The 18,716-nt window shown below is 44.3% G+C and overlaps 1 protein-coding gene across 1 annotated transcript in view; it reads right to left on the reverse strand.

Annotated features, from left to right (window-relative positions):
- Positions 1-18,716, reverse strand: part of LOC131510832 (zinc finger protein 709-like) — a 30,834-nt gene that overhangs the window by 2,287 nt on the left and 9,831 nt on the right. The window lies entirely within an intron of this gene.

Below are 18,716 nucleotides of genomic sequence, written 5' to 3' on the forward strand. Positions count from 1 at the left end.
ACATGGTTAGGGAATAATGCTTATAAGCGATCTCTTTATTAATTAATGATATATTAATGTTTGTTAATCATTATTGGACTACCTAATGGCCATTGTCAATGAATGGGTATGTTTGTGGCACTGTCTCCATGCTTACAAAGTGGTACAAGCTTACTGCTCTGGCTAAGGACTCAAACAAAGTCATAACTTTCTGGGCTTCTTACATATAGTTTTCCCTGATCATTCTTCCCAACTGAATTGTTTTATAGATGATCAATATCTACAATGCATTTATAAAAACTTTGTCTTGTGGGGCGCCTGGGTGGCTCAGTCGGTTAAGCATCCGACTTCAGCTCGGGTCACGATCCCACAGTTTGTGGGTTTGAGCCTCGTGTCGGGCTGTGCTGACAGCTCAGAGCCTGGAGCCTGCTTTGGATTCCGTGTCTCCCTCTCTCTCTGTTCCTCCCCCACTCATGCTTTGTCTCTCTCTCTCTCTCAAAAATAAACATTAAAAAAAAATTAAAAAAAAACAAAAACCTCTGTCTTGTGAAAATTCCGACTGCACAATTGTTGTGCTAGGTTTACAGCTGTTCTTTAATTTCTAGTCTCATAACCGCCAACATCCCCGTTCCTCCCATGCAAGTGTCAGTCACCTTGAATGCTCTTCCTGGGTTTGCAGGTGATCTCCTCTGCTACAAAATGTCTGCTTTTCTCCAAAAACAGAACACGAATCTTTTCTTGTAAATATTCCTGTTTTGTCTTCTCCCGGTGGCTCATTCAGCAAAATGCTCCACTGAAGCCTTGATGCACTTGTGTTACCTTGACTTCGACAACCTGCAAGAATTAGTAGCGTAATTTAATTTCTTGGGAATGGTCGATGTTTCAAGATAAGAAACAGACCTTACATCGACTTCCAGTCACATACTGATCCCAAAATGTAAATGAAGTTTGTCAGGAAGAACGGACACATGACCACAGAAAAATTCTGGGGACCCTAGTGGTTTGGGACTTTGCCATTAAGAAGAGTGTATGAAATGGCAGCCTCTTTACTCAGCAATACTTCAAAATATATGGAGACCAATGTGGAGATAAGTATTATCAGATTATTATCAGATACTAACTAGGCAAGATACACACAGCCACCCCTACCTCTACAAGAGGAACACAAAAGGCTCACTTTGAGGGTGAGAATGGATGAAAAGTCTGGCAGGGAAGCCAAGTGAATGACAAACATCATCTTCTCACAGAAAGACTGAGTCACCTTTCTAATGGACATGTCCAAATGCTTTTCCCTTCTCTGGCACCTGGTGCACCCGAGGGTTGCTGGTCTGTCCTGAAGGCACAGAGGCCCTCGGTGAAGCCTTCTGCACTGTCCCAGTTGCCAACGGGAGGTCGGGTGGTGTGTGTGGCTACTGCCCTGCCCCTGGAGAACAGCTCAGCAGGGGGCAGTATTTGAAGGGCATCAAGCAATTTGGAAGATGGATTCATAGTCTTCAAGGTCATTGCTAATGGATACCTGTGTTTTGTTTTGTTTTTAGTGGAAGCATATTGATTTACACTATTGTCAGTTGTACAACATACAACTATATGTTGGACAATTATATACATTAAAAAGTGCTCACCATAATAAGTGCAATTACTGTCACTATACAAAACTACTATAAAATTATTGACCATATTCTCTGTGCTCTACTTTTCCTTCCTTCCTTATTTATTCAATAAGTGCAAATCTGTTCTTCTCAATCCCCTCCATGATTTCACCTGTCTCTCCATCCCCTTCCAATCTCACAAACACCATTTTATTCTCTATAGTTCTAAGTCTATCCTTATTTTTTGCTGTTTGTTCGTTCATTATGTTCTTTAGATTTCACATATAAAAGACAGTGTTTGTCTTTCTGTCTTATTTACTTGGAATAATACCCTCTAGATCCATCCAAGTTGTCACAAATTGCAAGACTTCATCCATTTCATATTGCTGAGTGATAGTCCCTTGTATGTAGATACCACATCTTCACTATCCATTCATCTGTTGATGGACACCTGCATTGTTTCCATATCTTGAGAATAGTGACTAATGCCACAAAGAATGTGGGGGTGCCTGTATCTTACTGTCCTGGTTTTTCCTTTGGTGAACTACCCAGAAATGCAATTATGGAACATATGGTACTTATGTTTAGCTTTTTGTGGAAGCTCCATACTGTTTTCCAACGTGGCTGCACCAGTTTAAATCCCACCAACAATGATGAGTTTCCTTTTCTCCACATCCTCACCAATACTTGTGATATCCTGTGTTTTTTGAAGGTAGCCATTCTGGCTGCTTTAAGGTGACAGCTCATTGTGGTTTTGATTTGCATTTCTCTGAGGATAAGTGCTATTGAGCAGCTTTTCGTGTGCTAAGTGGCCAACTCTATATCTCCTTTAGGAAAATGTCTGTTATGTTCCTCATCCCATTTTTTATTTTTCCTTTTGTTTCCCTTACCTGAAGGGAGAATTCCACAAAAATATTGCCAAGGCTGATGACGTCCATGAGTTTATCTCCTCTGTTTTGTCTTAAGAGGTATGTGGGTTCAAGTCTTACGCATAAGTATCTAATCCATATTGAGTTTACTTTTGTGTGAGATGATGTAAGAAGGTGGTCGAGCCTTACTTTTGCAGGTAGCTGTCTCATTTTTCTAACACCATTTATTGAAGAGACAGTCTTTTTCCCATTGTATATAATCAGATCCTTTTTTTATGGATGATTTGACCATATAAGCATGGGTTTATTTCTGGACTCTCTTCTGTTCTCTTGATCTATAGGTCTCTTTTTGTGCCAGTACGATACTGTTTTGTTTCGTATAGTTTTGTAGTATAGTTTGAAATCTGGGACTGTTGTATCTTCAGCTTTGGTATGCTTTCTTTCTCAGCATTGCTTTAGTTATTTGGAATCTTTACTGTTTCAATAAAAATTTTAGAATTTTTGCTCTAGTTCTTTGAAAAATATTATTAGTATGTCAATAGGGATTGCATTGAATATGTAGAGTGCTTTTCATAGTATGGGCATTTTTAACAATATTAACCCTTACAATCCATGACAATGGTATATCTTTCCACTTATTGTGTCCTTTTCAATTCATTCATTAAATGTCTTACACTTTCAGAGTACAGGCCTTTCAACTTCATTGAGTATATTTATTCACTATATTTTCTTGTTTTTGAAGGAACTGAACATGAGATTGCTTTCTTAATTCCTCTTTCTGCCATTTTGTTATTATAGAAAAACAACAGACTTAGGTATTATTACTTTTGTATCTTTCAATGATTCTAGTTCTAATAGTACTTGGTGAAGTTTCAAGGATTTTCTATAAATAGTTTCAAATCATCTGCAAATATTGACCATATTTTCATCTTCCTTAACAGTTTGCATATTTCTTAATCTTGTCTGACTTGTTTGGTTAGGACTTCCAGTACTATGTTAAATCAAAGTGGTGAGAGTGGACATCGTTTTTTGTTCCTGATCACAGAGGAAAAACTTTTGGCTCTTGACCACTGAGTATGGTAGCTATGGGTTTGTCATATGTGGCCTATATTCTGTTGAGGTATATTCCCTGTATACACACTTTTTGAGAGTTTTTATGAGGAATGGAGGTTCAATTTTGTCCAAAGATTTTCTACATCTATGGAGATGATCACATGATTTTTAATAATTTATCTCATTAGTGTGGTGTATCATATGTTGATGGATATGCTTATGTTAAATCCTTGCATCCATGGAATAAATCCCTCTTGATTGTGGTGAATGCTCCTTTGAATATATTTTGAATTCAGTTTGCTAACATTTTGTTTTATATTTGACATCTATGTTCAACAGGGATATTCCTGTGTAACTTTTTTTCTCTTTGTAGTGACTTTGTCTGGTTTTGGTATCAGGGTAATGCTGGCCTTATGGAATGAACTTGCAAGTATTCTTTCTGCCTCTATTTTTGAGAATAGTTTGAGTAGGATAGGTATAACTCTTCTTTATATGTTTGGTAGAATGTACCTGTGAGGCCATCTGGATGGTTCTGGATTTTTCCTACGAGTTGTTTCACTAGTAATTCAATTTTGTTTCTTGTAATGGATCGATTTACATTTTCTATTACGTCTTGATCTAGCCTTGGCAGATTACAGTTTCTAAAAACTTGTCTATTTCTTCTAGCTTGTGCAGTTTGTTGGCAAACAATTTCTCATGCTAATCTATTTTAGTCCATTGTATTTCTGTGGTGTTGATTGCAAGTTTTCTTTCTAGTTTCATTAGTTTCGTTTCTAATTTTGAGCCTTCTCTCTTGTTTTCTTGATTACTTTCACCAGATATTGTCAATTTTATCCTTTCAAAGAACCAGCTCTTCTTGCAATTGATCTATTTTTACTCCATTTCATGTATTTCTGCTCTGTTCGCTATGATTTGGGCTTTGCTTGTTCTTTTTCTAGTTACTCTAGGTGCAATGGTAGAATGTTTGAGATTTTTCTTGTTTCCTGATGTAGGCTTGTGTCACTATACACTTCCCTCTTCAAACTGCTTATGCTACACATGCCAAAAATCTTCCATCACTGCATTCATTCAGTGAATACCTGGAGGTATTTAACAACTTCACTTTAATTTCTTTGTTGTTTAGTAACATTCTGTTTAGGCTCCATGCGTTGGAGATTCCTTCTGTTTTCTTGTACTTGACTTGTACTTTCATACTGCTATGCATGGAAAACATGCTTGGTATGGTTTCAGTCTTCTTAAATTTACTGCAACTTGTAAAATTTTGGGCCTAACCTATGGCCTATCCTGCAGAATGTTCCATGCAGACTTGAAAAGAATGTGTATTCCACTGTTTGGGATGGACTGTCCTATATACATCTATTAAGTCCATCTGGTCTGATGTGTCATTGAAATCCATTCTTTCCTTACTGATTATTAGTCTAGACGTTCTATGCATTCACATTAGTGGAGTGTTAAATTCTCTTACAATTACTGTACTACTGTCATTTTCTGCCTTTGTATTTAGTAATGTTTGCTTTATATATTGAGGTGTCCCTGTCAGATGCATAGATATATGCAATTGTTATACGCCCCTGTTGGATCGATCTGTTTGTCATAGTGTCATGGCCTTTGTCTATTACAGTCTTTGTTTTGAAGTCTGCTTTATCTCATAGAAGTATTTCTACCTCTGCCTTTCCCCCCACTTCCATTTGCATGGAAAATCTATTTCCATCTGCTTGACTTTCAGTCTGTGTCCACTGGGTGACAGTGACTCCCTTGCAGGCAGAATATACATGGGTCTTTTCTTCTTATTCATTCAGTCACTGTAGATCTTTTGATTGGAGCCTTCAGTCCACCTACACTGAAAGTAACTATTGAGAGGCATGCACTTCTTGCTATTTTGTTCAATGTTTTCTAAGTGCTTTCATAGTTCTTCTCTGTTCCTTTCTACTCATGCTCTCCCCTCGTGTGATCTGACAACTTTCCCTAATGTTTTGCTTGTGTACCTTTCACTATTTTCTGTGCATGGATTATAGGGTTTTGGTTTATGGACACCATGAGGTTCATATGTAATATCTTATGCATACAGCAGTATGTATTACATTAATAATTGCTTATCTGAACACATTCTAAAACACATTTATACTCCCCCACATTTTATGGGTATGATGTCATACTTCATGTCTTTTTTTCCCCAAGGGTTCATACCAATGAATATGGGGCTTGAACTTATGACTCTGAGATGAAGAGTCACACACTCTACTGACTGAGCCAGCCAGGAACCACATATTTCACATCTTTTCTTGTGTATCCCTTGAGTAACCTCAAGATAAAACTTTTGAGTTTACTACTTTTGAGTTTTACCTTCATACTAATTCTGTAAGTGATTGATTTACTATCTTTACCACACATTTGCTTCTACCAGGAATTAAAAATATTTTTTGAAATGTTTATTTATTTTGAGAGAGAGACAGAGTGTAAGCAGAGGAGGGGCAGAGAGAGAGGGAGACACAGAACCCAAAGCAGGCTCCAGGCTCTGAGCGGTCAGCACAAAGCCTGACATGGGGCTCGGACCCAGGAACTGTGAGAATAGGACCTGAGCTGAAATTGGATGCTTAACTGACTAAGCTGCCCAGGTGCCCCTCTACCAGCAATTTTGTTTTTCCTTTCATACTTTTCATGCTTCTACTTATGGCCTTTTCTCTTCCACTTAAAAGAAGTCCTTTGAGATTTCTTGTAAAGCTGGGTTAATGGTGATGAACATCTTTAATTATTTTTCTCTGGGAAGCTCTGTCTCTTTCAATTCTGAATGATTAACTTTGCCTGGTAGAATATCCTTGGTCATAGTTATTTCCTTTTGGCCCTTCGAAAGTATTATGGCACTCCCCACTGACTTGCCATGTTTCTGCTAAAAAAATCAGCTGACAGCCTTACGAAATTTCCCTTAGAGTTTACAGTTTGCTTTTCTCTTTCTTCTTAGACCTTATCTCCTTAGTTTTAAGTTTTTTCCCGTTTTATTATAAGTCTTGGCATGAACCTCCTTTGGTTCATCCTGTTTCGGCTTGCTGTCCTTCCTGGATCTGGATATCTGTTCCCATCTCCTGATTAGGGAAATTCTCAGCTTTTGTTTCTTCTAGTAAGTTTCTGCCCCTTTCTCTCTCTTCCCCTCCTTAGACTTCTCTAATAAAATGTTATTACCCCTGACATGGTATAGTGTGGGGCAGTTAGTTAGACATGAGTGAGGAGGGATAAAACAGATCTGGCCACAACCTCAGAGCCACCCCTACGTGGGGCGTGGCGGGGGGTGGGGCTAACAGCCACACCTACAGAGCCACCTCTAAGGGCTAAGAAAACAGGAAAGGCCTAGCCACCGAGCTTGCTCAAAAGCCACAAAGGTGTGTATGAGGGAGGTGTGTGTGAGGGGTGTGTATGAGGGAGCCTCAGTGGCTCAGTCTGTTTAGCATCTGACTCTTGATTTTGGCTCAAGTCATGATACCAGGGCCATGGGATCAGGCCCTGCTTTGGACTCCATGCTTAGCGTGTAGCCTGAGAATTCATATTCTCTCTCTCTCTCTCTCTCTCTCTCTCTCTCTCTCTCTCTCTCTCTCTCTCCCTCTCCCTTTGCCCCATCCTCTGCTTGCATACTCTCTCTCTCTAAAAAAAAAAAAAAAATTCAAAAACAAAAAGCCACATTGGGACTTTCAAGAGCTGAGCCATGTGCAGAAAGAGTGCAACTTACTCTTAAGGTTGCAGCAAAAGCTCATAAAACTCATAAATAGCAAAAACTCATAAATAGACAATATATAAATCTGTACAATTCTAACAGAATGAATCATGAGCAGGCACAGGCACAGAAGCCCAAATATTCTACAACCACCATTTTGCCAGTCAAAATGTCAACCAAAGGCAAATTTACACGTACACGAAGCAGGCTTCAAAGGAGAGCATCCTGGGGCCACTGCCCCTCTTACTCGAGCAGTGGCCCCTTTTCTCTAATGGAAAGTGCAATGACTACGCATATCTACTCAAGCCACCCCAGCTCCCCATTCTGGTACAGGTCTCCGATTCTTTGGTGCATCCAGGACAAGAACCAAGCAGCCCAGTAGTGACAGAGGTCCCAGAATCTGTCCTCACTTATTTGTCAGTATTGTTCTTTTGCTGTTCATCCTGGTGGTTTCTCACTAGTGCATCTTCCAGATGACTGATCTGTGTTTAACATCCTCTTACCTCCTGCAGATTCCATCTGGCGTTTTTCAGGCCAGTTATGGAAACTCTGAGCTGTGACTGGTTTTTGTTTATAGTTTCTATCTTCTTGTTGAAGGTCTGTGTTTCTACACTCTTCTCTCAAGACTGGTGAGGATCTGCAGGACCATGACTTTGAACTCTGTCTCTGGTAGGTCTCTTATCTCCTCCATATCATGTAGCTCATTTTCAGTGGTTTTGTCCTGTTGTTTCCTTTACAACATATTTGTTTGTCTCCTCCCTGTGCTGGCATGTAGCAAGTCGGCAACATTTCTTGGTCTTAAAACTAGTGGCCTTGGAGTGCCTGGTGGCTTGCTCAGTTGGTTAAGCACCCGACTCTGGGTTTCAGCTCAGGTCATGATCTCACGGTTTGTGAGATCAAGTCCACATTGCTCTCTGTGCTGACGGTGCGGAGCCTTCTTGGGATTCTCTCTCCCCGTCCCCCACTCTCATGAGTAGTGTGTACACACATTCTCTCTCCCTCTCAAAATAAATAAACTTAAAAAACAGGGTAATAAACAACCAATTTAACACATAAAACTATGCTTTTGTGGAAAAGCTATATGACTCCAGATAGGTTTCATGAATGCTTGGACCAACTCTGTCCTTCTTCCAATGTATTCCCATTCCTCCGGCCCAGTAAGAATAGCCAATTGTAAGAAATATTTCTTCCCTAAATGACTAGTGAAGGTATGGAGCCATCCTTACCCACAGCAGACAGGTTCCTGCAGGTCTCCAGCATCACATCTCTGTAGAGCTTCCTCTGACCACGATTCAGCAAAGCCCACTCTTCCGGGGTAAAGTTCACAGCCACATCCTCAAAGACCACAAAGGCCTGAAACATACCACACATTCTATTGCAGCAAAGCTCCATCTACACCCACATGTGTGGGAGAATAAAGGGTGACGGGCAGGGAGCTGACTCCATTCCTAGGACCCCTGAGTCACAACAGAGGGTGAGGACAACAGCTGACATGGACTTACACACACCCAATTTACTGGGATATTTACACTGAGCAGACCAGTACTGTACAGACTGAAAAGTGAAATATTCACTCGGACAACACACAGACCAGAGGACACACGCTTGGCTTGCTCTAAGAAGATTATGCCTCGTCATCAGCTCCAAGAACTGGAACCAGAATGTCAGGATGGTGTGGACACTTAGATTCCAGTGCTGCTTGATGTGAGCAGTTCTCGCCCTGGAAGGAACAAGGGCAAGAAGCCTGCTGGAGTCCCCTCTCTTCCGACAGAGGCAGACACGACCCTTTCCCCGGATTAGGTGGGCTCTGGGCACCGACACAGGCCAGGGCCCGTGTGCCTGGCACACCTGATGTGTAAGACGAGTCCGGGGCCTTAAGAAACTTGGAAGTCAGCAGGGCCGCTCAAACTTTTAACCCAGGGCCCAGAATTCAAGGAAAAGGGCACCAGAAGGAAGAGTCCCTGAGGGATTGATGGGGACACAGCCACCGCTCACGTTAACACAGGAGGAAGAATCACAGTGTATGGACCGTTTTTAGGCAACAGGCCTGAGTGATGGAAAGATATGCAGCAAAGGGCACAGCGAGCACACAGCTGAATGCACACGGGCTCCTGAGTGACCTGCCTCGAGATGGCCACAGGCCCTAACTAACCCCTGCATACTTACAACCGGGCACAGGTCCCACACAGGGAGCATTCCAAAGGTTCTCATGCTCCCTCGTGACCCCATAACTGTAGCCCCCAGCACCACCTCCCGGCAGATGGTCTCTTCTTTGCCGTCCTGCCCGCTGCTCCCTTGCAGGGTATTCAGTAAACTTCTATCTCCTCTGTTCTGCCTTGGGGGGAATTCTCTCACCCCCTGAGCTGCGGGCCTCCCCCTGATCGGGTCACCCCATATTTGTTGCCCTTCACAGGGACCCTCTGCTGTACTGGGCCTCTCCTGGGATTTCCTAGGAATTTCTTGGGAGTTTCCCTTGGTGGCCTGACTCTAGTGTTCTCTGGGCACCTGACAACCTCCACCTGAGAGGTTCCTCCTTGGTGAGGATCCCAAGTCCCAGGGGGGCGTCTATGGGGCACCCCTTGCCCAACAGGATGAGGGATTTCCCCTCTTGCCCTTCAGGGGGATCCGTGACTCCCTCTCCTTTCTTTTTGCCCTTTGGCAGGTACAACCATACTCCTCACGAGGCAGCCAAAGCTCTCTATCCAAGGGGTCCCTGGTATGGTCTATGGGTCTGAGGGTGAACAAGGTCAGACCATTCGGGCCTGTATGGGCAAATGACCCCTTTCCTCTCCTCTCCACTCTGTTCCCAAGGTCTATTCCCAACGAGTGGCAAATATGGCAACGGCAGCTCGGCCGTGGTGAATCCGCACATGTGAAGGACTCAGCTGGGACCCTTTCCTGATGCTGGCTGAGTCTCGGCAGCCGTGCTTCTGTCAGATTCCCCCCTTAACTCCTTAGTTCCCATGTATGCAGCTGCCATCTTGACCTACAAGCAAACACATTCCTACACATCTGAGTGCTGAGTCCTCCCCTCCTTTTGCATAAGTTCAATGAGAACGTATTCTCCTTGTAATAGGACACCATTGGACACAATGGTTGTTTTACTAAGGCTCTGACTGGAATGTTAGATTTGACAGAGACCTGCATAGACTCAGAATAAGCAGACAGCATGAAGGAATTAAGGTGGACTTTGTGGAGCCAATCAACCCCCCTGGAAATATTGGCCTGATGCCTTGCTGACAGAGTTCCCAGCAGCCTTACCAGGTGAGTAAAGTCAACTCCTGGCAGGTGCCAGAAACCTCAGGATAGTTTGGGGACCTTGAGAAGAAGAAATCACATAAATCTACAGGTCTTGCAGACAAGTCTGATGACAAATATTTGGCTTGTCTTCTGGCCTCGAGGGGCTATTAAAAGTTCAGTCTAGAGGGGCGCCTGGGTGGCTCAGTCGGTTAAGCGTCCAACTTCGGCTCAGGTCATGATCTCACGGTCCGTGAGTTCAAGCCCCGTGTCAGTGTCTGTGCTGACAGCTCAGAGCCTGGAGCCTGCTTCAGATTCTAAGTCTCCCCCTCTCTCTCTGATCCTCCCTTGTTCATGCTCTGTCTCTCTTTGTCTCAAAAATAAACATTTAAATAAATAAATAAAGTTTTTTTAAAAAGTTCGATCTAGAGATTCCTTATGAAAATTTTGAGCAAAGCAAGCTTTTTAAAAAACATATGGCCAATCACTGTTCTTGCTGAGCGTTTGTAAATAACTAGTTTGTTAAAACTGGACCTGTTTTACAAACAAATCAGTCTTGATTTGGCTATCTCTAGAAATAAGAGTGAATGCAGAGAGAAAATAATTATGTTTTCAAAACAACATCTTTGTAGATACTGGGTTTTTGGTACTATTTCTTATAAACCAGACTAGGTTTTGAATTCTTCTGGTTTCCTCAAATATCTGGCTAGAGCTCTCCAAACTAAGGTTTTATATCTTCCTTTCTCATGACTTAAAATCATTAAAAGTTAAAACTACTGTTTTTATTAAAATTCTGAATACCAACGCTAGACAACTTGACGTGAACTTCAGAGAGATTGCCACAATAACTCATGTACAGAGAATCGTCATGCTTGTTACTCTGTTTGGATAAGAACAGAACCCCAGGGACACAGCATTATTTGAACAGGTGGAAAATGGGAAGGACTCCCCACCAACTGCATGACTCAACTGTCACCTTGACCAATTCTGCATGGCTGTGATAAGAAATTCACTCCTTAAACGCTTGAGCATATCCCACTCCATGTGATTAACTATGGACTTACAGAAATAAGGGATGCCCTCTTTTTCCTTATATTGGATTGCATGGTGCAGGTTGGGACGTCCTTATCTCCGGGGAGAGGTAGCTCCCATTTGCCAGCAATTCCTCATAATTAGGATATTGTTAAGGTTAGACATCAGGCATTGAAGGCTTATTAATGGTCCTCTCCTGTAACCATATTTCTCCTTGAAAACCTCTATGGATTTAAAATTACAAATAGAGGTTTTAGCCAGGCATACAACACCCATCTTTAACCAAGCCCAACACACAGTCACCCACAAACTGAGAAGGTGACCCTCCAATACCCAATGGCCTGATATCCTGCAGCAGCTCAAAAAGGAACCTATGCTTTCATTAAAACAGAGTGCCATGTATGTGCTCCAGATTACCCCAATAACGTAACAGGAGCGCTGACAGATACAAATCCTCATGCCGGTGCTTGAAAGGATCCCTCCCTCTCCTTTAATGACTGGCGAAACTCCTGGACTGGAGGAAGATCATGGTCAACTATCAAAGGTCTTTTCTTCAGGCTTATTTTCCTGCTGAATGTTGACACACCAGGGACATCTCTATGCCCTCATTCAGCAGGAAGAAGCTACTGAAGGTGACACCCCTGTCCTAACGCCAAAGATTTGTCATTTTCCACCTGTCAGGGGGATGTCAGGGCCACATTTAGACAACAGGCTTCACCAATGGAAACCTAAGTTAGGCAAAAGGGCCCACAGTGACCACACAGATGGATAAAAAACAGGCTCATTAAGTGACCCGCCTCTAAATAGCCACAGGCCCCAACTCTCCAATGGTCTACTTACAACCAGGCACAGTTACCATAAAAAGGGCGAATTTCCATGTGTCCCTACACTCCTTCACTCTGCCCTATGACCATAGCTCGTCACCACCACCTGGTGGCCTGCAGCTCCCCTGCAGTGCATTCAATAGACTTCTAACTCCTTTGTTGGGTAAGTTCTGCTGTGGGTGAATTCTTTCACAGCTTATGCTGCCCACCCTCCCTCCCCAACCAATCTGAACACCCTACACATAGTATCTTTGGAGCAATATGAGGACACCACATCACTGAAGGAAAAAGCAAACAATTATGAGAAAATAATCAGGAATTACTTAAAAGACATGTTTCCACAACCTAAGCACACAGAATTCCAGCTACATCAGCTACAATGAAGGCAACACCATTTCATCTGGGGCTGCAGCGTGGGTTTGCTAGTCACATCTGATACGAGGCTTGTAACCTACACAGGTTTTTCAAAACTTGTATAACAACAATAAAAAAGATTATATTATAGGTTACATTATAAAGACAAATAATACAACTAAATAATGGACCAAAAAATGTGAATGCACATTTCCCTAGGAAGATACAGAAGTGGCCAAAAAGCACATGAAATGAGCTCAACGTCACCACACATCAGGGATCCATATGCAAAATGCAACCATGCACAGACACTTACAATCTACCCGATGTGGCCAGTTTATCCTGACACCAAAATTAATCCTATATGAAATGGATTCTACAGGGGCGCCTGGGTGGCTCAGTTGGTTGAATGTCTGACTTCGGCTCAGGTCATGATCTCTCAAGTCTGTGAGTTCCAGCCCTGCGTCAGGCCCCGTGCTGACAGCTCCGAGCCTGGAGCCTGCTTCGGATTCTGTGTCTCCCTCTCTCTCTGCCTCCCCCGATCATGCTCTGTCTCTCTCACTCTCAAAAAATGAATGTTTAAAAAAAATTTAAAAATAGTAATAAAATGGATTCCACAATGTGACCAAGTGAGATTTATCTGGGAATAAAATGGTTGGTTCAGCAAGCAAAATAGCAGTCATAAACTTCATGAACAGAAGAGAAACAAAAACCCCATGATCACTTACACACAGAAGAGGTATCTCCTTGAACCCACCACCCTCTCTTGACAAAAATACTCAGCCAACTAGGAACAGAAAGCAACTTCCTCATCCCGAAAAGGGGCGGCGGGGAAAAGTCCACACCTAACATTTGCACACCCAGACACTTCTCCCAAGAACATATGCAAATGGCCAGTGGGTCGATGAAAAGATGCTAGACATTCGTCACGAGGGACACGCGCCTCGAACTACCAGCAGAGGCCCCTTCGCACCCACCACACTGGCTATAAAGACGCCCCAGGAAGCGCTGGCGAGGACGTGAGCAGGGCGCATTCTCCTTCATTCATCCTGCTGCGGATGTAAGAGGGGGCGGCCGCCTTGGAAGAGTCTGGTGGACCCCCAACATGAGCAACGTGGAGTTCCCACCCAACACGGCAGGTCTGCTCCTCGTATCCACCTGCCCCAGACCCGGGAGGACGAGCGCCATCACACACACGCGTGCGCACGCGCTCTGCTCTCCGCGGCACGACTCCCGATCGCCAGCGATGAAAACCACCCAGAAGCCGGGCACCTCTTCCAGGCTGAGTCAAGGCGACACGACTGAAGTGGAGTCAGGAGTCCACAGGGGAAGCTCCCCAACCTGCCGCTCGGGGCCAAGGGCAGACACAACACTGAGAGACGCACCCGCACACCCATAATGCATCACTGTTCATGCAGGAGGAAGGATTATTTCCTCCGGTGGCAACAGCTCAGCCAATGAGAGACAATCATAGGCCAGCCAATGAGAGCCAGTCACAGTCCAGCCACTGTGAGAGCCAGGGCTCAGCCAGTGAGAGCCACAGCCCAGCCAATGAGAGACAGTCACAACCCAGCCAATGAGGGATGGTCGCAGCCCAGCCAATGAGAGACAGTCATGCCCCGGCCAATGAAAGAGAGCCACAGTTCAGCCAATGAGAAGCCACTACACGTGGAACACCCAGTTTGCTCCAATGGCTTTCTGGTTTGGCACAGCCCCTCCCAATGTCCCCTCTCCGCTAGGAAAAAGCGTTCCTCCCTTTGTTCCTTTCTTCTCCAGACTTGCCTGTGGTATTGCTGGGGCTTACCTGTCCCAAATCCCAATTCTCTGCTATTCTCATTTTTTTCCTGGAAAAATAACTGCCGGTTTCATTTTTAAGTTAATGTTACTTGGTGATCACCAGGGGACCCAGAGGAGACCCCACCACTCCAGGCTGGCGAGCAAACAGGTGCAGGTACCCACGGAGCCCACTGCTCTCTCTGCTTTCTTGGGGACCCTGAAGTGGAGGTTGTTTTGTGCTGAGATCAGAGCCCCGCTCCCTGGGTCTGCGCTCTCCTGTGTGTGCACTCTCCAGGGTTTATTCAGAACCTGTGTTAGGGGCTTGTCCTTTCTCAGAGAACTCATTTTTGTTCCGACTACTTTCCAAAACCGGACTGTTCCTCTTGGAATCGTGCCTGTTGCAAATGCGTTGGCCCTTGGTCTGATTTCTTCTGGAACAAGGCTACTCCTATAGAGACTAGTGTTCATAAATTTTTATTCTGGTCTAGAGAAAACTACCAAGAAATGGATTCCAGTTATCAAAGCGCATGGAGGGGGCCCTCAAATGGAACCCTGGCCAATCTTATGTTTAAAAACCATGGTGCATCCTCGTGCATTTCTAACAAAATGAGCAACTGAACCAAATATAATTTAGAACTACAAGGGCCTTTATGGGGAACTTTCAATCTCCCCAAACATGTTTTATTGAATACCGTTAGAAAAAAAAATTAAAAATTAAGAAGGAAAGAAAGAAAAGAAAGAATGAGAGAAAAGAAAAGAAAAAAAAGAAATTAGGAAGTCATGAATCCAGCAAACTGAATTTGATACATATTTTATTCAGTACCTCAAGACTTGCAAATATTTTCAGGATCTAAGTGTACCTCTTTGCAAAAGACTATTTCAAATGAACCAAGGCAAACAACTGAAATAACGACAAATGGCTACCGAAGTGTCTTTTTCTCCCGCCCAGGCTTCCCTGTCTGCAGACATCTGGTGGCTACTCTACACCCGGGACCTGCCTCCAACCACTTTCCTCAACAAGCTCTGAACTTCCCCTTTTCTTCTGAACCTGCCCATGATCCCTCCTTACCTCAGCCTGTTAACCAGGCCTCTTTAAAGGGAAGGCTTCTCAAGACCTAAAAGCCCATGTTTCTCATGTTCCCTGGACTAAGGCAAAAGTTTCCAAAAGTGCCCAGGACCCCCATAAGCTCGCTGAAGAACATGACATGGCTATTCAACTTACCAACATGGTTTCCCAGATTTAGATCAACTAGTCCACATGCATGTTGCTGAGGCCCAGGCCACACATGGGATGAAACTAACCCAAGAGAGGGAGACAGAGAGAGAGAGGCCCAACTTCTGAAAAGATGCCAAACATCTGAAAATCCCCACCAAGCAATTACAGTAGCTTTTCCTAAGACTGTGAATTAAAACAAAATCCAGGTTTCCACACAAAAGCCTGATGAACCTGTACATAGCTATTACAATGGACTTCAGCCTATCTTCAATGTAACTTCTGGTCTTTCTTCACATGTGGAATCCATCAGGCAGCATTTAATGGGCTGGACTGGAATCTTTCTTTTTCGTTAAAAGGACCAGGATGGGCTGGGAAATCTCATCCCCTGCATATTTAATTATTTTGACAAACTAAGCCACTCACAGCCCACATGAAGGAAAGACAGCTAAAATTCTTAATTTGCACCACGAACAACTGAAGGCTTCTATAAGGAGCGCCTGGGTGGCTCGGTGGGTTGAGCATCCAACTTCGGCTCACGTCATGATCTCACAGTTCGTTGGTTTGAGCCCCATGGTGGGCTCTGTGCTGACAGCTCGGAGCCTGGAGCCTGCTTCGGATTCTGTGTCTCCCTCTCTCTCTGCCCCTCCCCCACTCACACTCTGTGTCTCTAAAAATAAACAAACATTTAAAAAAAAAACCCACCAAATACCTCCTAGTTTGCACTATTATTGCCAACATCCAGGACATGTGAGGGAAGGTTATCAGCAGCCTGAATGCTCCAGGTGGGAGCCCTCCTCCCGGCCCCTCCCAAGCCCTCCTCATGCCCGACGGCTGGGCTCTCAGGACCACAGGGGCTCTGCCCCAAATTCCCTCCTGATCAGCTTGGAGAAACCACTCTCCAGATGGGGAGGGACTCTCTCTGTGCCGCCTGACACGGGACCTACACTGTGAAGCAGGTCCCGCCGCTGAGAGCTCACGGGGCTCCAACAGTGGGGTCTCTAATGAACCTGCACAGGTTCCTGCCTCTGAACCCGCCCCCTTGTGTCTAGTCCCGAGTGACAGACACACCATTTTCACGTTAGTTCCTCCACCTCTAGTCATTCACTGCACGGATCCTCAGAAGGGGTCACGCTGGAATTTCATTCTCCCACAAAGGGAAAGTAATTCTAGAACTGGATGAAGGTACTCAAAACACCTAACCAGGGGGCGAAATGCCCTTTGGACATCTTTTATCTACGTCATCTCTGACGCACTAGAGTGGCATCTGGGGACACTGATCATTTGTCTCGGCTGGATCACCTGCCATCCTCTTTCTGAGCAAAATCCCCAACTAATATTGGCAGAACCCACAGTGTACCTCCTATGAAGATTCAAATAAATCCCTCAAAGTGCTGTTGTATTTAATAAATTTCCTGTAAATAAAGAAGCCCTTAAAAGCACCAAGCCCACAGAAGATTACGAGCCTGAGGCTATGATCCCATCATACCCTGCACCCATCCTCTTTTACCAGTGCCCAGACGACGGAGGACTGTCCAGGACACGGTGATCACTGGCACCTGCTGTTCCCAACTCCCACACGCTGACATCCCTTCCCACTGAGAGCAAATTTTCAAGGAAATGAAACTGCACAGGGCATTTTTCGTATCGCAGTTTGTGAGGATGAACGCAGTTAACTCCGCTTGCATTTGAAAGGAACAGAAACACACCAGGGCACTCACGCCCAGGGCGGCACAGGCTTTCTTGCTTTTCTTGAAGCTCAAAAGCTGGTCTGGATGATGGAAAATTGCTGCAGGCTCTGCTCTCTGATGATATGTAGATGGTTTCGGTCTCTGTTCCCCTTCTCAGACCTCTTCCCGGGAAGCCCGAATCCACCCGTTAACACCTTTTGGCCTTGAAAGGACAAAATGATCGATACGTAGGGCGTCTGATCCGGGAATGAGCATGACACGTGGACCCACGTGAAACCCCTCGTGACTGCTTAGCACGGACACAGCACCTTCTGACTCCCCCTGCAAACAGGAAGTGCCTCTCACGCACAGGTTCTATGGTTTACTCTTATTTACAAATGGAAAACGGTAAATATCGTGCTGGGGATGCGACTGCAAGTCCCTTGAGGTCACTGAGCAGCACTTTACCTTTGGGCTACTTCAGCTCAACACGCTGAATGATCGGCCCTTCCTCTGGCCCTGCACCTTCACCAAGGGTAAAACATGTTCACACATGTTCATAGGGACAGTCGCCATGCCTGTATGGGAGCTCATGACCTTGGACTACTATGGAGACAAGATGTCCTTACCCACATGGGGGTCAATTAAAAATGGCTCCTTTGTCCCAAATTCATTAGATGCCCTACTTGAACTGACCTCTCTGGCATTACGAAGGGTCCTGGCTCCAGATCTGACTCCTTGGAGACCAAAAGAAACCATTTGGCTGATGATTCTTCAACACAAAAAAGGAAACACAGCTCTAGGAAACCAAGGCAAACTCATGTCATAGTTCAAAGGGATGTTCTCCCAAATAATAACATAGAGAAACTGAACAGAGGTGTCCAAAAATGTTCCCCAGAAATGTAAAAGCATTAAGGGAAATCTAATAATTGTGACTTTAGTAAAAAGAGAACTCTGGTTGGACAAATACCCGTCCAGCAATATCCAGAGACAGTATAATATGCAGTACTCACCAGTGGACGGACATTAAAGCAGTGGCCTCCAACAACCTAATAGTGTTCGATAATGACTATGAGCGGAGAAATACTAATAAGGTCACAAAAGTGACAACCTCGCAGGTTCCACCGGTCCAAGGACAACCCCAGGGAAGCTGGCTCGCACAAACGGATGTCACACAGCTCCCTCTCTCGTAAACACGAATACAGTTTAGCCATGGTTTATATGTTATCTCACTGGACAGAAGCCCAGTGTTTCCCTATGGCTTCAGACTGTGAGAGAACGATATCCCTACCTGGGGAACACCTCTCAAACTTCACAGGGATCGGGGAACCCAGTTTCCCAGCCAGGTGCTTAAAAGTTCACCAGCCAGGCTGGGAACCTAGTTTACCACCCAGGTGATACCAGCCAGAAGCACTGT

Source organism: Neofelis nebulosa, chromosome 4 (assembly GCF_028018385.1).
Source record: "Neofelis nebulosa isolate mNeoNeb1 chromosome 4, mNeoNeb1.pri, whole genome shotgun sequence".
Lineage (NCBI taxonomy): Eukaryota > Metazoa > Chordata > Mammalia > Carnivora > Felidae > Neofelis > Neofelis nebulosa.